This window comes from Cibotium barometz, chromosome 15 (genome assembly GCF_041138505.1).
Source record: "Cibotium barometz isolate CiBa-2024 chromosome 15, ASM4113850v1, whole genome shotgun sequence".
NCBI lineage: Eukaryota > Viridiplantae > Streptophyta > Polypodiopsida > Cyatheales > Cibotiaceae > Cibotium > Cibotium barometz.
The window spans coordinates 26,571,357-26,588,208 of record NC_141060.1 but is presented as its reverse complement, the minus strand read 5'-3'; positions in this window follow the sequence as shown (position 1 = coordinate 26,588,208).

Sequence of the window (16,852 nt, the reverse complement as noted above, 5' to 3'; positions counted from 1 at the left end):
TTGACCCTGACTTCAAGGCCATTCTTGACATTCCACTATGTAATGTTCACATATGCACATTGCACGCTCTATGTCGAATTATTGAGAAATTGGTATTTTTGTATATTGGATTTGCTTGGAAACTCCGTCCCGAAAGAAATAGAAAGGATGCTCTTCATGCATTGGAAAAAGTGTTATCCGATATAGGTCTGCATGGAGGTGATGTTCATATCACAAAGGATTTTAAAAAGTCTAGCAATGGCAAGGAGGTACCAATCAAGCCCTCTATTGGTGGTGTTAAGGCAAGAAGATTCTTGTCTCGACCCAAACACAATAGTAAGCAAGTAAGGCAAGGTAAAACAGTTTCAAGGATTAGTTATGGATTGTGGAAGCAAGTCCATAATGCCGTGAAAGATTATGAGGCAGATGGGGAAGCACGAAATGTGAAGGCAGAGGTGTGGAGGTCTCTTGATCAACTCTTCATGTTCTGTGACAATGTAACATGGACAAAGAGTGATTACAAGAACTTTGAAGAGGCAATAAAACATTTTGGGAAGTCAATGAAAGACGCATGGACAGCCTGCAATATAACTCACTACATGGTAAAGTGATGTCTTCTTTTTTTTACTTAAGTGTGATCCTCTTTTCTTTCATAACTTACTATGCATTCTTATGTCTTTGTGAAAACAGCATATCATCTACAACCACCTTCCCTATTTTGTCAAAAAGTATGGATGCCCAGCAATTTGGTCTACCCAAGGCATGGAGAAGTCTCACTACATGGCACGTAATGCATTTTTCAGACACACACAACACTATGGAGAGAGTCAAAAGGCAAATAGTCTGAAGGAAGTCTTCCAATGGTTTTACCGAGGCATTCTACAAAGGCTGCATGCTAAAAGAAAAGTTGCTAGCTCCAAAGTCAAGCTTGCTTTTATTCTAGCCCAAAAGCAAAGACGAAGACAAACTTTGGACAATTCAATGGCAGCAGAGAGACATAGACAGTGGAGGGATTCGAAGATATTTAGAAACCATAAATGGACAAGTAAACATGAATAGCAGTTTGTAACTTATTGGTGTTATGTCCACATGTTTTCAAACTCAATCAATAGATTTTTATTCTGTGGAACAAGTGACTCTTGGTGTAATGCCTATATGTTTTGAGACTCCATCAAAAGTAAGTCTTTTGTGAAACATGTGATCTATATTAACAAGCATCAATACATCCATATATTAACACACAAAAAATTCAATCAATACTACTTAATTATGCTAGACATACTGTTGATCCTTACCAATAAAATACTGAGTGTCAAACACTTTTAGAAGCTTTTGAGTGTGGGAAGAGTACTGAAGTGTCTAAGGACAAGGAACTGATGAGGATCAAAGACTTTGTACAAATCAGTTCAACTTCAACATAATGTTTGTGCTATATTTGATGACTAAATCCTATTACTCCCAAGGCTTGCGAGTCGGAACTCTCTTTTTGAACTTGATTGGACTCTTTTTCTTCCTTATTGGCTTGATGTCGACTTTCTGTTTATCAATGCTTGCCTCTGTTGCTTGTCTGAGAGGGGTATCCTTGTCTTCAGCTATCTCCACATGTTCTTCTTCTTGGATTGTGTGGCCTGATGCAATCATGGGTGGCTCTCGAAACCTTATGAGCTTGTGTTTTCCATAGCCCTCTAGACATTTGGGCTCCTTAACACCACATGCTAATGCATAAGAAGTGTAAGACAAAAAGTAAGAGGCCCGAGAGGCCTGCTTATTCACATAATCCCCAAATATATCTATGGCGGACAACCTCTCTATTAAAATGATCTTTTCCTTTTGCCATGGAAGATCATGTCCACCTAATACCCTAGACAAACATTTAAAGAAGTAAACAATGGCTTCTCCATTGTTGCTCAACTACCTATGGTAAATCAAGATCTTAGCACTACCTAGATCATGAATATAATGAGCTAGGCTTGACATTTTGCCAAACCCAGCTGGCCTGCTTCCACTTGATCTCTGGAGGAATGTGTCATCCTCAATTTGTAGCTGCCATGTATCAAAAGATTATAGTGAGACAATGATACATAACTACAAAACATTTAAACACAACATAAAGTATTTGATTTGAAGTAATAATATCATACCCTCTCATTTTCATCAGCAACAAGAAGTTCATCTTTCCAAAGATTTATTCCTCTCCCCTCCAGTCCAGCCTCTTCTTTAAGTTTTTCCTTATGAAGTGATGAGAGATTCATAGCTTCCTGGGTGAGCTGGAACGCAGCTTCATCTGGCTCTTGGAAACTTTCAGCCTCTTTGAAACAAATAGTAAGGGCCTCTGCAGGATCAAAGGTTGTTTCCAAAGCTAGCAGTGAATGGTCATCCTCTATGCCAACCTCCTTGTCAAGCCTTGAAGCCTGGGCAATAAGGGAAATGGCATAGTCCTCCCTCAAATTGAACATACACTCTATATCATGGAGGAAAACATAATCTTTACCACCAATCAAGACACCTGGAAGCATGGGCACTGCATAGTTGCTGCTCTGAACATCAAAGTCTTCAACTGGCTGTGCTGCCCTAAGAGTCTCAGTCCTTAGCTGAACAAGGTCAAGAGCAGCCACTTGCAGCCCCTCATCCTCGAGGTTGATATCTTCTTCCTGCTCTGCTATATCTGTTGCCATAGGAATATCCTCTTTTACCTCTGCTATAGATATATCTTCTTCTTCAGTCTCCTGCCCTTGCTCTTCTAGAGATTGCTGTTGGAAGACAATGTACATAAGGAATGCCATGTTTTCCTCAAGCACTCTACACTTTCTGGTGTGCAAGTTACAACTGAATTTATATTCCTCAGGCAGGCTGTCAAACCTTCTATTCACATGGTACCTCAGCTTGTCAATGGAGACAATATGATTTAAATGCACAAAAACCTTTTCACCTTCCACAATCCTTCCTGCCTCTGTCAGTTGTTTGAAGGTATCCCAATGGTCTGAAAGGAAATCTCTGTGATGGTCCAAAAGAGAGCTCATAGTGAACTCCCTGTTGAAAATACTGTGGTATATGTGGAAGTTCCTTTGAGCCTTGCACTTGTGAAGAAAGTCAAATAGGAGCAAATCTGGAGATTTGTCCTCTTCTGGTTCCCTTTGTTTTGAAAGGGAAGACTCAGCTTTCTGCTCTAGTCTCTTGCTTTTGCCTGAAGCAAAATTTATATAACATGAGTTCTATATGCTCACATATGCAATCAGATAATGTATAGGATATCACCAAACAAAACTCTTCATCAGCACACATGAATCACCTGGTGATTGCTGTGGTCTGAGTACAGCAGCAGAGAAGTCCAACTTCCTCTTGAAAGGAGGGGCCTGAGGATCAACTGTTCCAAAGCAGAAACATTTCTCATCATCAAGAAAGACATCTCCATGGACATAGAAAGCAAAACAATGAGCAAACAGTAAAAACCAAAAGAGACACAAGACTTTGCAACAAAACGCGATGCAGATCCATTTGAAAAATGTAAAGTGTTCTCCTCGCATTTTATTGCAAATTCTGAATTTCTACTGACATCCATTTCCAATCTAATGCTAGGGATATCTCACAATGTTCAGGACAGTAAATGATGCAAGGAGCTATTCCCCAGTGCAAAAGAGATTAAAAGAAGGAGAAAAAAGAAAAACTAGAACAAGTATCAGAATTTGTAGCAAAACGCGATTTGGAGCATTTGGAAAATATAAACCTGTCTAATCGCATTTTGTTGCAAAATTCTATGTCCTACTCATATCCATCTCTAATCAAATCCTAGGGTGATCTGCCAGATTTCTAGGCACTGAGATTTAAGAATTCTACAGATGGAAGAAACATATGTCAGAAAACATTGGAAATGGTATATATCTCTGACCTTTCTTTTCCTCTTCCATACTGATGAAATAGCCCTGGAGATTGTCCTGCTCTCTTCCAAAACTGAGCTGTAGCACTGGTAACCTGGAGATCTGGTAATGGTAGTAGTCTTCAGACAGGTTGCAGAGTGGATGGAGTGTGTTGGGTAGAAAGTGGTCAAGGTGGGAGAGAAGAGGATGATGGGAGGGTGCTGGCAGGGATGGAATACGGGGAGGGAAAAGTGTTAATGGATCTAATTATGAAATCATGATTGGCACAATTTCCAAGGCAAAAAGTGACCCACAAATTTAAAATCCCAAAAGATTTGGTGGGACCCACACGTGTTAAAAAACGACTATATCTCACACGTGTGGTATTAATAACTCCATTATTTGTATTTTGTAATAATCTACTCTCCTAACTCAGTTCTCTTGCATCTCTACCTCTCTACTCCACAGCATCAGCATCCAGACCAGCAGCAGAGATTCATACCCAGCACAGGATACTCATCATCAGCACAGAACACTTGCATATAGCTTCCAGGTTAGTAAGAAAATCTTTTTCCTCTTCTTCTTGTTTAATAGTATATTAGGGAAAGGAATTGATTGATGTGATGTAGGTTACATATTATGATAAATACTATATGCATTTTTTAGATTTTCTCCACTGCATGTAGAAGTAGGAAGACTTTTTATTTGGCCTTGTTGAATGAGAGTTTGATCACTTCTTGATGTCTATATGCTCAATCCATGTTGCACCAAGCTGCATACACACTGAAATGACTAAATGCATGATAAAGTATGTTGTCTCTAGGATTTGCAGCAAAACGCGAGGAGGGTATTTTAGAAATCTCAAAATAGTGCAAATCGCATTTTGTTGCAAATTTCAAAAATCTTCTTCATCCACCCATTTCAAGCCTGCATAGTTCTTCTATAGACACAATACATATAGTTTATAGTTGGAAAGATAGAGAATTCATCATATGAATGCAAAAGCATGTTGTTTCAAGCATTTGCAGAAAAACGCGATTTTGAGCTGTTACAAATTTCAAATGTTCATAATCGCCTTTTGTTGCAAATTGTTCAATTTTGCTTCATCCAAGTTGTCATCACCTTCTTTAATCATTCTATGTTCTCTATGTTTCTAATCTTTTACTATTGTTTTATATGGACCTTTTCAGAGTGATGGCAAGAACCAAGGCAACTACAAGGAGGACTGGCAAGGGGCCAGGGCTTGCAGCAGCAGCAGCTGGGCCTGATGTCAAGGAATCTAGTGTGCCTACAAAAGGAAGAGTTGCACATGGCAGGAAGGGGAAGCCAATGAGCATGCTACAGCAGAAGTCCAAGAGGTTAAAGCATTCTGCTGGTGTGCTAAAGGAGATCAGGAAACAGCAAAAAGCTATAGGCTTTGCAATCCCCAAGGCACCTTTCCAGAGGCTAGTCAGAGAAATTTGTGATAGCTGGCACCTTGGTTTCAGGTGGAACAGGACTGCCATTCTTTCCTTACAGGAAATGGCAAAGGATTACCTGGAGAAGTACTTTGAAGATGCAATGCTTGTAGCAGCCCATGCTCACAGGGTAACTCTGATGGCCAAGGACTTCAACACATTGTCCAGAGTGAGGTGGAGGTATGACAAGCTGGTCCATCCTGTGGAATGGCAGGACATAAAAATGAGAGACATATTATTAATTCCACCTACAAGGAAATTGAAGGCAGACAAGGTGAAGGTTGTTGAAGTGACCCACTCAGAGGGAAAGCTGCTTATGAGGAGTCACTGAAGCAGCAAATAGAGGAATCCAAGTCTGCTATAAATGTGGAGACTGTACAGATGGAGCTACAGATACAGAGAAGGTTGCAGGAGCTGGGCCCTAACATAGTTGTCCATATTGAAGATGATTTTTCAGAGAATAATTTTGACTTGACAAGAGCATGCTTGGCAGCATTGGCTCATAAGAATGAGTATTGCTCAGATACTATCATTCTTGCAATGCTCTAGTAAGTGTCTTTTATTTTACATTTGTTTGCAAAACAATCCTTATTGTACCTCCTCCCTTACACCTTACCTTAATTATTGTTTTGTCCAATGTAGCATGATGAGAAGCTGGCTGAACCATGCTGTACAGCATACAGTTTATATTATTGATCCTGCAATTTCCTTCAAGTTGAGAGATCCAAAGGAAACTCCCATGGATATTTCCAATTGGTTCAGACACTGTGATTTTGATCATGTTGATATTTTGCTACTTCCATACCATAACAAGTATGTGTGTGGCTGCTTCTTTTGGGATTTTTCTTCAAGATTGAGTACTCTTGTAGCCTTTGATTTCTTAATGCTTTTTTCCTTATGCAGTGACCACTGGAGCTTTGCTTCTATTGACATCCAGCAGAAGCAATGCTTTTTATTCAACTCTCTTAGAAACACACACAGAGAGGTTAAATTGTAAGTGGTTTGTGTGCTATTTTTAACTTTAAACTTCATTATTTGGATTTAATGCACACTAACTGAATTATATGTATTGCAGTTGTATTAGAAGACTTCTAGATGCATTGGATCAGTGTCCTCCTAATGTCAATCTTTTGGATTCAATAGAGCCAATAGATTTAGAGGTAGAAAGTTGCTCCCTCTACTGATGTCTATTTCATGCTATGCCTTTGAACTTATTGAATAATTTTATTTTGTTCAGACATTAACAGTTTCTAACATATCTTTCCAACTATCCAGACACCACAACAAGATGATTCAAGTAGCTGTGGCTGGAGAGTGCTGATTAGTGCCAAATATATACTTTCAAGCTATTTTGAGATAGGACAGCCAGAGCTTGTAAGAAAAAATAATTTTCATTTAGCTTCAAAAAATTTGATATTGGTACAAAGTGTTCTAAATCATCATATCTCATTGCAGATGAGAGAAGATAGCTTCAACTCGAGCTATGTGTATAGTTTCAGAGCTGATATAATTTGGAAGTTTTTGAAGTATGCCTTCCCCAAACCTATTGTACCAGCTACTGTCGAGTTAGGTGAGAGCTCTAAAGTCCGAGAAGGTGTCATACACCTTGATGACACAGATGATGCAGATGTGGTGCCACAAGAACAAAGACCTAGTGCTGATGAGGAGAAGCCACAAGAATAAGGACCTGTTGCTGCTGATGTTATTGAGGAAATGATGGAGCAACAGCAAACAGATGCTCCAAGGGTAGTAGAGGAGACAATGGAGCAGCACCAAGAGACTGTACACGACAAGATGGAGCAACAGAAAGTAGATTCTCCAAATAAAGATGATACGGTGAGCTTGGACCATGTAGAGCAGCCTCTAGATCAACCTGTAGATAAATAGAAAATTGTTGTTAAGAATATGTTCTACATATGTAATTAAACACTTCTGTACAGAATTTTACATTTCTGAATATAATACCTTTGTTTATGGAGTCTGTGTTATCTCAATTTTAAAATTTTCAATGTCTTTGCATTTTATTGATCTCTCTCTTCTTTTGAGCACCTGCAAAAAAGCAATATGAAACAATAGGGTAAAGTAAACTAATAGCAGTGCTTAATGAGACTAGGATAAGTCACATGGTATACCTTCTTATTGTTGTAGATAAATAAAAAGTCCTTTGAAATAGAACCTTCTGTCTCAAATAGAATGTCATTGCGCAATTGAGCTAGGGAGCAGCATTGTCTTAATGTGATATTGACTAGCACATCACCATTCTCAACAACATCAATATCAAGAAGTTTATTTTCTGCACCAAAAGAATCTTCATCTTGATCCATAGGGACTAGTTTTGTACCTAGCATTCGACTGCGCTTATAATAAAAAGAAAAAATGAAATTTTGTGATGCAACCATGTACTTCAGTTGCATAGAAGGTTGGACAACCTCACAAAACACTGAACTACATGTCTTCTTATCCCAACCTTTATCCAAAAATTGTGGCATGCATGCCAGACTTGTTGCTTTAACTGTGAACATTGTTTTTGAAACCTTCACTGGAAAGGTATTAAACAAGTCTACAAAAACTGTGAGAGGCATGCACAAAGAAATTTTTATTATCCTTGTGGCAATATTGGGCCTAAGAGCTTTCTGTACTTCTTTGAAAAGCTTGGCTCTATATGCCTCTGTAACACTAAAATGTGGGAGAGGCCAATCCACTGAATTCCATGCTGGAAGGTCTTGTTTTCTTAACACACCATGTGTTTGCATTGTCCAGCAACTGATAAAAATGATCAGTAAAAAATATACCGGATTGAGCTAGCTCTGTTGCACATCGACCTTCGTATTGTTGTTCTCCTATCGATCCATGCAAAACATCTATAAATCCCAGAATACAATCGATGTTTTGCCATGTCTCATACGATGAAGGGTATAAATCTGGAATAAAATAACACAAGAATATCAATAAGCAAAGAAAGAAAGCTTTGTCTTAAAAATCCATGCACCTCATAAAAAACAAAACCACAATAGAAAAATATACAATTAGGCCTGTGTTGCGGAAGATCATTTGGATAGTCTCGCAAGACAAGTTCTTTATGCATGTACACATGCTGAATCAAAACTTCTTTCACCGATATCTTTCCTCTGGTGATTTTAAAATCTCGTACTCTTCCCTTCCATGATGCCAAGAAAATATTTTTTTTCTGGGGTCTCTTTCTTTTACTAGGTTGCATGAGCACCCATGCTCCTTTCGAAACAGTAAACCTTTCCCAAGTTCCTTCCGTTTTGACTGTACTTGAATTCTCTACCGAAGAAATAGAAGAAGCAGGTCGACGGGGTAAGGATGTGTGGTATAATTCTGCCTTCATAGCATTATCATCCACAGAGCGTCTTCCACAAGAACGACCATAGTTTTTATTCACCATGGATACCTTGTGAATCTGTAACCACAGCAAAGTAATGTAAACAAGATAACAAAGTGAAGTTTCAAGTAAGAGAAAGTAGGCAGACAGATAGTTGACAAGAAACATCTTACTCTAAGCCAAACTGGATCAAGGGAGCAGTTTTGGAAAAGAAGAGGTTACTGCACAATGAGGTAGTGGTGTAGAATGGTAGACCTTTCGAAGGAAAGGCAGCACAACAATTCAAAGTTCAAAGGGAGGTGGAAGCGGGAAGGCCCTTGTCAGAGAAAATGTCAGACTAGATTCTATCTTCATGTCCAAAGATCTTGTGAGAATAAAAAACCAATCTCCACATTAATGTAGCACGCTTGTACCTACATAAAATATTGTTTCTTTTATCTATTTTCTTTTATTTTTGTGAATTTCCAACGTTACGTTGGCCCTCTGTTCATTGGTTGAGAGCTTATTTTTCCAAACCGTAAAAGGCCCCAAAATGAGCTCCCTTTTTCCCTAATGTGAAGTACAAATAACTCTCTCTACTGTGCTCTAAGGTGCCACTCCATGAAGCAATGCAAGAGAGTGCAACCTTCACAAAGAAGCTAGTGTACTCACAAGCACTAAGAAAGTACACAAAGTATGGACTCTATTCTCTCCACTTAGCTCACTAGTGAATGAGTAGAATGCCTTGCTTATACAGGCTCATGAGAGGGGGGCATCTAGAGCCCTTGAATCCCTCCACCTTCCTTAGATTTCTCACCTGATTCACCTGAAAGGTGATCCCTACATCAAGGGGATGTATCTACTAGACCTACACCTAGTTACTCTAGTAAATGAGCCTTCTAACCTTTAAAACAAGACATTCTAAGGTACCACTAATAAGGATCTCGCACTGAGGATAAATGCTAGGTCACATATTTTTTTAACAAATATTGCATGTCTACTATGGGGAGATGACTTTACTAGTTCAGAAATGATGAGAAAATGCTAAAATACCATGCGTTTGGGAATTCTGAAGAAGATTGTTTGATGTGATTTGGAGGGATCGCAGGCATGATTCTTGGAAAAGTCAGGGCCATGAGAATTGATGCAACAAAATATGAATGTAGAACATGCATATGGAGTGCAATTTTAAAGTCATGGGAATTATTTGAATGCATTTGGACATATGTTGACAGCCGTGATTTTGATGATGTGGCACACAACGTGATTTCTTTGGTGTGATTCTTGTTGACGTCAGGAATCATGGTGGCAACATATCCTAGTGCTTTTGTATATTATGCTAATGTACAAAGCATATGTAACATCCCTATGTGTGTAGATGATTGAGCTAAGTGATTCTTTGTTTGACGTGAATATTGATCATGGTCGTGATTGCAATTCACGGTGTGATTCCTATGTGGCATGACTATAAAATCATGGCAACCAAGCCTCATGGGACTATTGATGTAGAGGATCAAACATCGTGGTCGTGATTGATCATGGTCGTGATTGCAATTCCACGACGTGATTCCTATGTGGCATGACTATAAAATCATGGCAACCAAGCCTTATGGGACAATTGATGTAGAGGATCAGACGTATTCTTTTGATGCTTATAAATCACTATTCACACACCATTCCTTGTCTTTCTAGTAGTGACCTTTGAAAAGCATGATTGTGGAATTACAAGTATGATTCTAGATTAAATCATAGTGACTAATGTTTTGGAGAATTGATCTTCTACAGCTTCTTTGTCCATTATAAGGTGGATCTATTAATAATCACCACTATACTTTTCTATTTAATGAATTTTGGTTAACGTGATTTTTAAAATCACGAGCGTGATTTGCCAAAGAATCACAGTGGTGAAAACTCTTAAAAACATTGTTTGTCCTTTGTTATTTAACCTTTGAATTATTGCATTGCTAGGAGTTGGACACCCATGAGTCTAATCTGACCCTTTATGCTGATGTTTTTTCCTAGCAGCATCCATTTGACTATTGATGAAGTTTTTTACCTTTGTAGTCCTTCCGATGATGATTCACCAAATTTTGTTCATGGGAGGTTCTTGTGGTATTTTACCTTGGCAAGTAGTGGTTCTTGTGGCTCCTTTTGAGTATAGCTTTCACCGAGGTAGCCCAATCCCATCTTAGGATAAAATCCGCTTCCAGCACATAGTCTAACATATAAATCTTACATTTCAAGGAGTTAGACTCCATATAAACTATGCATTTAAAAGATTCTAGACATGGCATACCTTGAGTGTCAGTCCACAAAATCCATTCATGAGCTTGCAAACTTGGCTCGCTTATACAACAACACCAAGCTCATATGTCATGAGACTATGTTGCCTATAAGAATAGATTTGAGATTGCATGTTTTAGACTCCCAAGCTTGTTTCAAAACCAATTTCTATTCAAGGAATCCACTGAGATGGTTCAGGTTTTGGAGTATTAGGTTCTAAAGACGGCAACGTGTTGAGCTTCCAGCAGCTGTTTTAACTATGGCAAGAGGAGTTCAAACTCTACAGTCTCACTTTCAAGCAAGGGTTCATGTGGTTGTAAGAGCAATGTGAAGGATGTTTCAGGGGTTTCCAAGAAGATATTTTGCTTGGTTTCATCAATGGAGTACCAAGTGTTGACCAACCAATCACCACTAAGGACAACCTCTTCTAGTTTCATCAATGGAGTACCAAGTGTTGACCAACCAATCACCACTAAGGACAACCTCTTCTAGTTTCTCAGGAGTAACTTGAAATTCACATTTGATGCTATCATCTTGAGTAAGAATTGTGTGATAAATAACCCCAAACTTTGAGGTCTGGGCCTTCAGCATCTAGCACATTCATTTGTCTAGAAGTGAGCATGGGTTGGCCTAAAGATGCCCAAATTCTTTGCAAAATAGTATCATGAGTAGCATTGAGGCTAATCACTGCTTGTTTTCATTGAATATTGTTGCCCACTAGGAACTCTAGCCAAATGTTGATTGGATCCCCAAGACGTAGCATAGATGTTTTGATTATTTAATCCTATTCACTTTCATATTCATTCATTTTATCTTTAGCCCTTAGCTCATATTCTCCTAAGATCACTTTCAGGTTTCTCTCCATATTAGAGAGTGTAAGCTTCATCCTCTTCTTCATCCAATCATCTAAGAAGCCAAGGCTCGGATATGAAGCTGGAAACTCGGTTTTAAGCACATCAATAACATATTTTTTTGACAACTCATCTTGTGCTTTCCATTTTTTAAAAGAGCTTGTGAACTCTAGGTTCACAATTACTTGTCCATGATGAGTGATCCATCCACATCTATGACATATGGCAACTTGCGTGGATCATATGCTAGCATCGCTCTCCTTGGGGATGGCTCATAAGTGTGAGACGATGAACCCCCCTCTCCTATTAGTGGGGAGATGTTGTGGGAGACTTAGTGGCACTTCTCCCAAAGTAAAAGCACCCTACTCTCCCATCACTACTACATCTAGTAGACCCCCTAGACTCCCTACATTGATGTGGTGAATACAGATGTGGGGGAGAGGGGGTGGGTCTAGTTGTGGTGAATATGGATGTGGGGGAGAGGGGGTGAGTCTAGTTGTGGTGAATATGGATGTGGGGGAGAGGGGGTGGGTCTAGTTGTGGTGAAAACGGATGTATGGGAGAGCAGGTGGGTCTAGTTGACATGGGTCTACTAGATTAGAGTGTAGACTCATCAGACACCACTTGGTCCTACACCATTTGGGCTTGCACCACACAATGGAGTAGATTGGCCAAATGGAGTAGACTAGTTGATGGGTCTGCACCATACAATGGGTCTGCACCATGCAATGGAGTAGACTAGTCGATGGGTCTGCACCATACAATGGAGTAGAGTGGCCAAATGGAGTAGACTAGCATGATGGTATGTTTGCCTGTATATAAGGATACCTGAAGAGACTTCATAAACACATAAATAGGCATAAAACATACAATGGGAAAAAACATACCTATGTACATGAAAATTGTATCCATGTATGCTGCCCACAATGTTGATTAGTGATGGCAAGTAGGTTCATGACATTTGGGTCCTAAGAAGGGTCCATGATTGCCTAAACACAATACATACAATTATGTATCTAAGACATTGTGTGATGACTGGTTGGGTGATGGCCTCTTGTTTCTTTTTGATTTGCCTCTCGTCGATGGAATGGCAAGATAGTAGTTTGAAGTAACAATTGAGTCAGGCAATGTCATGGGAGGCGAGTAGCCACCCACTAGAGCTTATGGATTCAAACATCATCTCTAGAGTGGTCATGGGGACACTCGTAGTAGCAACACTCTGCTTTAGAACTCCACACACTCTCACTCTACTACATAACTCTATCACTCTCTCTCTCTAGTGCACAACATGTTTATCAAAACAAAGACATAGCACTCTTATTCAACACATTACAAAGAGTAACACATAGACATAATGAATGGCAACATTGCTCTTTGTTTACTGGATTACTTCTGGAATCATTGCAAGATCATCACAGAGAAACTGCTCTACACAGAGACTACTACTTCCTAAGGACTATGACCATGTTTTGACTACAATGGGTGCTGGAGCTGGATGCACCCTCCTCTATTTGCTTATGGAGTGCCCTAGCTAGACTTTCTACTAGACTACGACCAAAGTGAACTTGTTCTGCATTTCCACGTTATGTTGAACCATTATATGCACTTTGCTCTCTAGGTCCCTGGCGTTTGCTACAACATTTTTGAGCAGTACATGTTGTTTTTGTTGATTCCAGGCATACATCTAATTGATGTTGTTCTAGGCCTTCGACTCATATTATTCAATGGAAGCAAGGGCATGAGAGAGAATGCTCTAGGCCACAATCATTAGCCCTTTGTTCATGTGTAGTTATTGGGAGGAAGTTGTGCCTCTAGTTCTACGAGTAGTTTGGGGTTGTGGCTTGGTCCTTCCTACATCTTCTATGCTAAGGCTACCACAAAAGGCTACAGTTTTGGTGATATGGACAAATTAGCCCCTATGGATAGCTTCCCCCTTTGAGATTCTTCTTCTTTCTTTTTCTGATGTTCCTCTTCTTTCCTCTTTCTCTCTTCCTCCTCCTTCCTTCTCTTTTCTTCTTCCTCCTTTTTCCTTTTCTCTTCTTCCAGCTTTTTCTTCTTTTCTGCTTCTGCCCATTGGGCGGCTTCCTGTTTCTATCTCTCTTCCAGTTGTCTTTTTCTTTCTTCTTCTGCTTTTTGCTTCTTTACTTTGTGTGGGTTAGGCAGCAGCAGCTCTTCGTCTACTCTGAGCTTTCTTTTCTTGTTGGCCTTTTGGGAGATTCTTTGCCACTCTTCTTCATCATCCATGTCATCTTCAAAAGAGCTAAAGGTCACCCTAGTGGGTTTTGAGGATCCTCTAGCTTCACGGTGTGGTCATTTTGCATGGGATTCTCCGAACCTGGGATCCACAAACATGGCAGCTTGTTGTGAGATGGCCCTTAGGTGTGCATGTACCATCGTGGATTGTTTTTCCTTGGCCCATGTGGCCACTCTTTTTGCCAAGTTCTCCTTGTAGATGGTGGCCCAGTTGATTTTTTCTCTTGCTTCTGTTGTGCCCTGAGTAGCCTCCTGTATAAGTTCTCCGGGGCTCATTTGTGCCCTCGTGATTTTCTTCTTTTTGTCCTTCCTTTTTTTTATTGCCACTGGAGTGTCCTATGAGATGTTGCTTGAATAATCCTCCTCAGTTTTGTGACACTTTTCCTGGGCTTTCTCTTTTTTCTTCTTTCTTGACTTCTTTTTTTTGCCATTTTGGCTAGCTCGACCAGGCTAGCTCAACCAGTTCCTTGAACTCCTCTTCAGTTTTTGCCTGCTTTGTGCTAACAGCTGCATGGATGTCTAGCTTAAGCTCTTGGACAAACCAATCTGTAACAACTATTTGCATTGAGGGTCAAGTTTGTTCTGCCACTCTCTACCTTAAGCTCAAGAGTTTTGTTGCATAGGCCTCTACATCCATGTCTTCTTGTCAGGGTTCTCTTATTTGATCACAGAGTTGAGTTGCAGACTTTATCTTACGGAATCTCCCCAAAAAAACAATCATGATCTCTTCATCATAAGTCTAGAAATGTTTGTCTCGGTATCTTGACACCCACTCCATGGCTCTGTCTTTGAAGGTGTTCATGATTGAAAGCATCTCTGTGGATCTCACTCAGCTCTGGTTCTTCCACATCCCGAGATTTGGCCACGTTCTAATATTGCTCGAACCTCCTTACATGCACATCTACATCTTCCCCTTTCGCTCCTAAGAACACCGAGAAATTTTTGGCTAATGATGCCATGGCTCCCTTGAACCTTTTCCAGGGGTTTTGTTGTTAAGGTTGTTCTTCCTAGTTTTGTTTTTCCAACCTTCTTGGGCTTTCTGGACTTGGATTGTGCATAACTTCTAGCTCTTGGTACTCCTTTTCTTGGTCCAAATTGTGCTTGAAATCTGACACTCCCTCTTGTTCATGTGGGGTTGTAGACGTTTCCGCACTATCTTCTTGATTGGAACAAAACAAGAAACTCCCAGCTATGAGCTTCCTAGAGTTACTTTTCACCATCCTCAAGTTCACAATCATGCGGAAGGCATGCCATTTTTCTTGGTTGGGTTGTGTAGTGTAAGGTTCTCCGCAATAAAGCCCTCCATGCTATGGCTTCTCCACAAACTTGTTTTAGGGATCTAATTCTAGCAAGATCAGTTTAAGCAGAACCAAAACTTTCTCTTTCAAAGTTTCCTTTGCCTGAAGGTGTAGAATGCTACTACTCACAGCAGAGACTTTTCTGCTCTGCCGAAATTTCCCAAAAAGGAAAGATTTTCAGCCTAGTTATGGTAGAGGTTTCCCTCCTTAGCAGGAAGTTTTCCACTAGAGTTGTAGTAGAGTTCCCCAGTAGGATCACCAGGTGTTTCTCGCCAATTTTCCTCTTGAAGGAATGGAAAGACAGTGGTCTGAAGTAACAAACCAGTCAAGTAATGCCATCAGAGACGAGTAGATACCCACTAGAGCTTATGGATTTGAACACCATCTCTAGCGTGGTCATGGGGACACTCAGAGCACCGCTCCGCTTTAGAACTCTACACACTCTTACTCTTCTCTCACTCTGCTACATAACTCTCTTTTATTAAAATACAGACACAACACTCTTATTCAACACATTACTACAGAGAGTGTTATGGCTCACCCAAACCCCCTTCGGAACACGTCTAGCGAGAATATTACTTGGTGAACCGCAACTGTCATGAGGATCTTTCCAATGGCTAAGCTCGTAACCCTTAAGGTCTCCAAGCTCTACAACTCCTAAGAAGCAATTCCACCATGCCTCCCACGAAGGTTGTCACACCGCCACATTGCACTACGTGTACTCATCCCTCCTCTCACCTCACTTCACTCACTAACATGGATTAGAGAGAGATTAGCAAGAGGATTAGCAAGAGCAAGACTCTATTGCACAATGGGAGAGTTCCCTATATTATGAGAGATATTCACTTATATACATGGCCATAAGTGTTCACACTCACTTAAATTGTGGTTGGCCAAGCACTTTAGGCTCATAAGAGGCCTAATGCTATTACAATGACTACTCTTATAATATATACATGAAGTACATCACTTGGAACTTCATCCTAACTTACTACCACAGGCTCTTGAAGCAAAAATAGCCATAAATATTCCATCGGACCATTACGGGCCCCTGTCCAAGTTGTAGATTTAGACACATTGCTTCATATCTTGAATGTATGACCTTTTGGTGTATCTACCTTGACTCCTTAATATAATATAATGGCAGTAGCTCTTGTTAACCCTAGGAATAGGTTAACATTCTCCCCTTCTTGATGTCAATTGCATCCTCGTGATCATGTTGAAGACCTTTGTGTGGGGATAATTGACAAGTTTTGTTGATGGATTTTGATGTTGAGTGGCATTCAATGGTCCTCGTTTCTCTAGAAGGAATAAGAAAGGCTAGTTAGTAAATGAAAAGGTTAGAGATTAGCAGGAATTCCTAAACGGGGTGGGGGTGGTGGGGGTTTTTTGCGCGTGATTGCATTTTTATATTTTTGTGAGCATGTTTTTATGTGTGGGTTATATTTTTTCTCACTTTGTTTTTGAAAATCATAAGTAGAGTTACATGTGATTTGTGTTAGTTAGGAAACTAAGAGATTTTAATGACAGGGGAGAAGAGAAGGAAGGATCT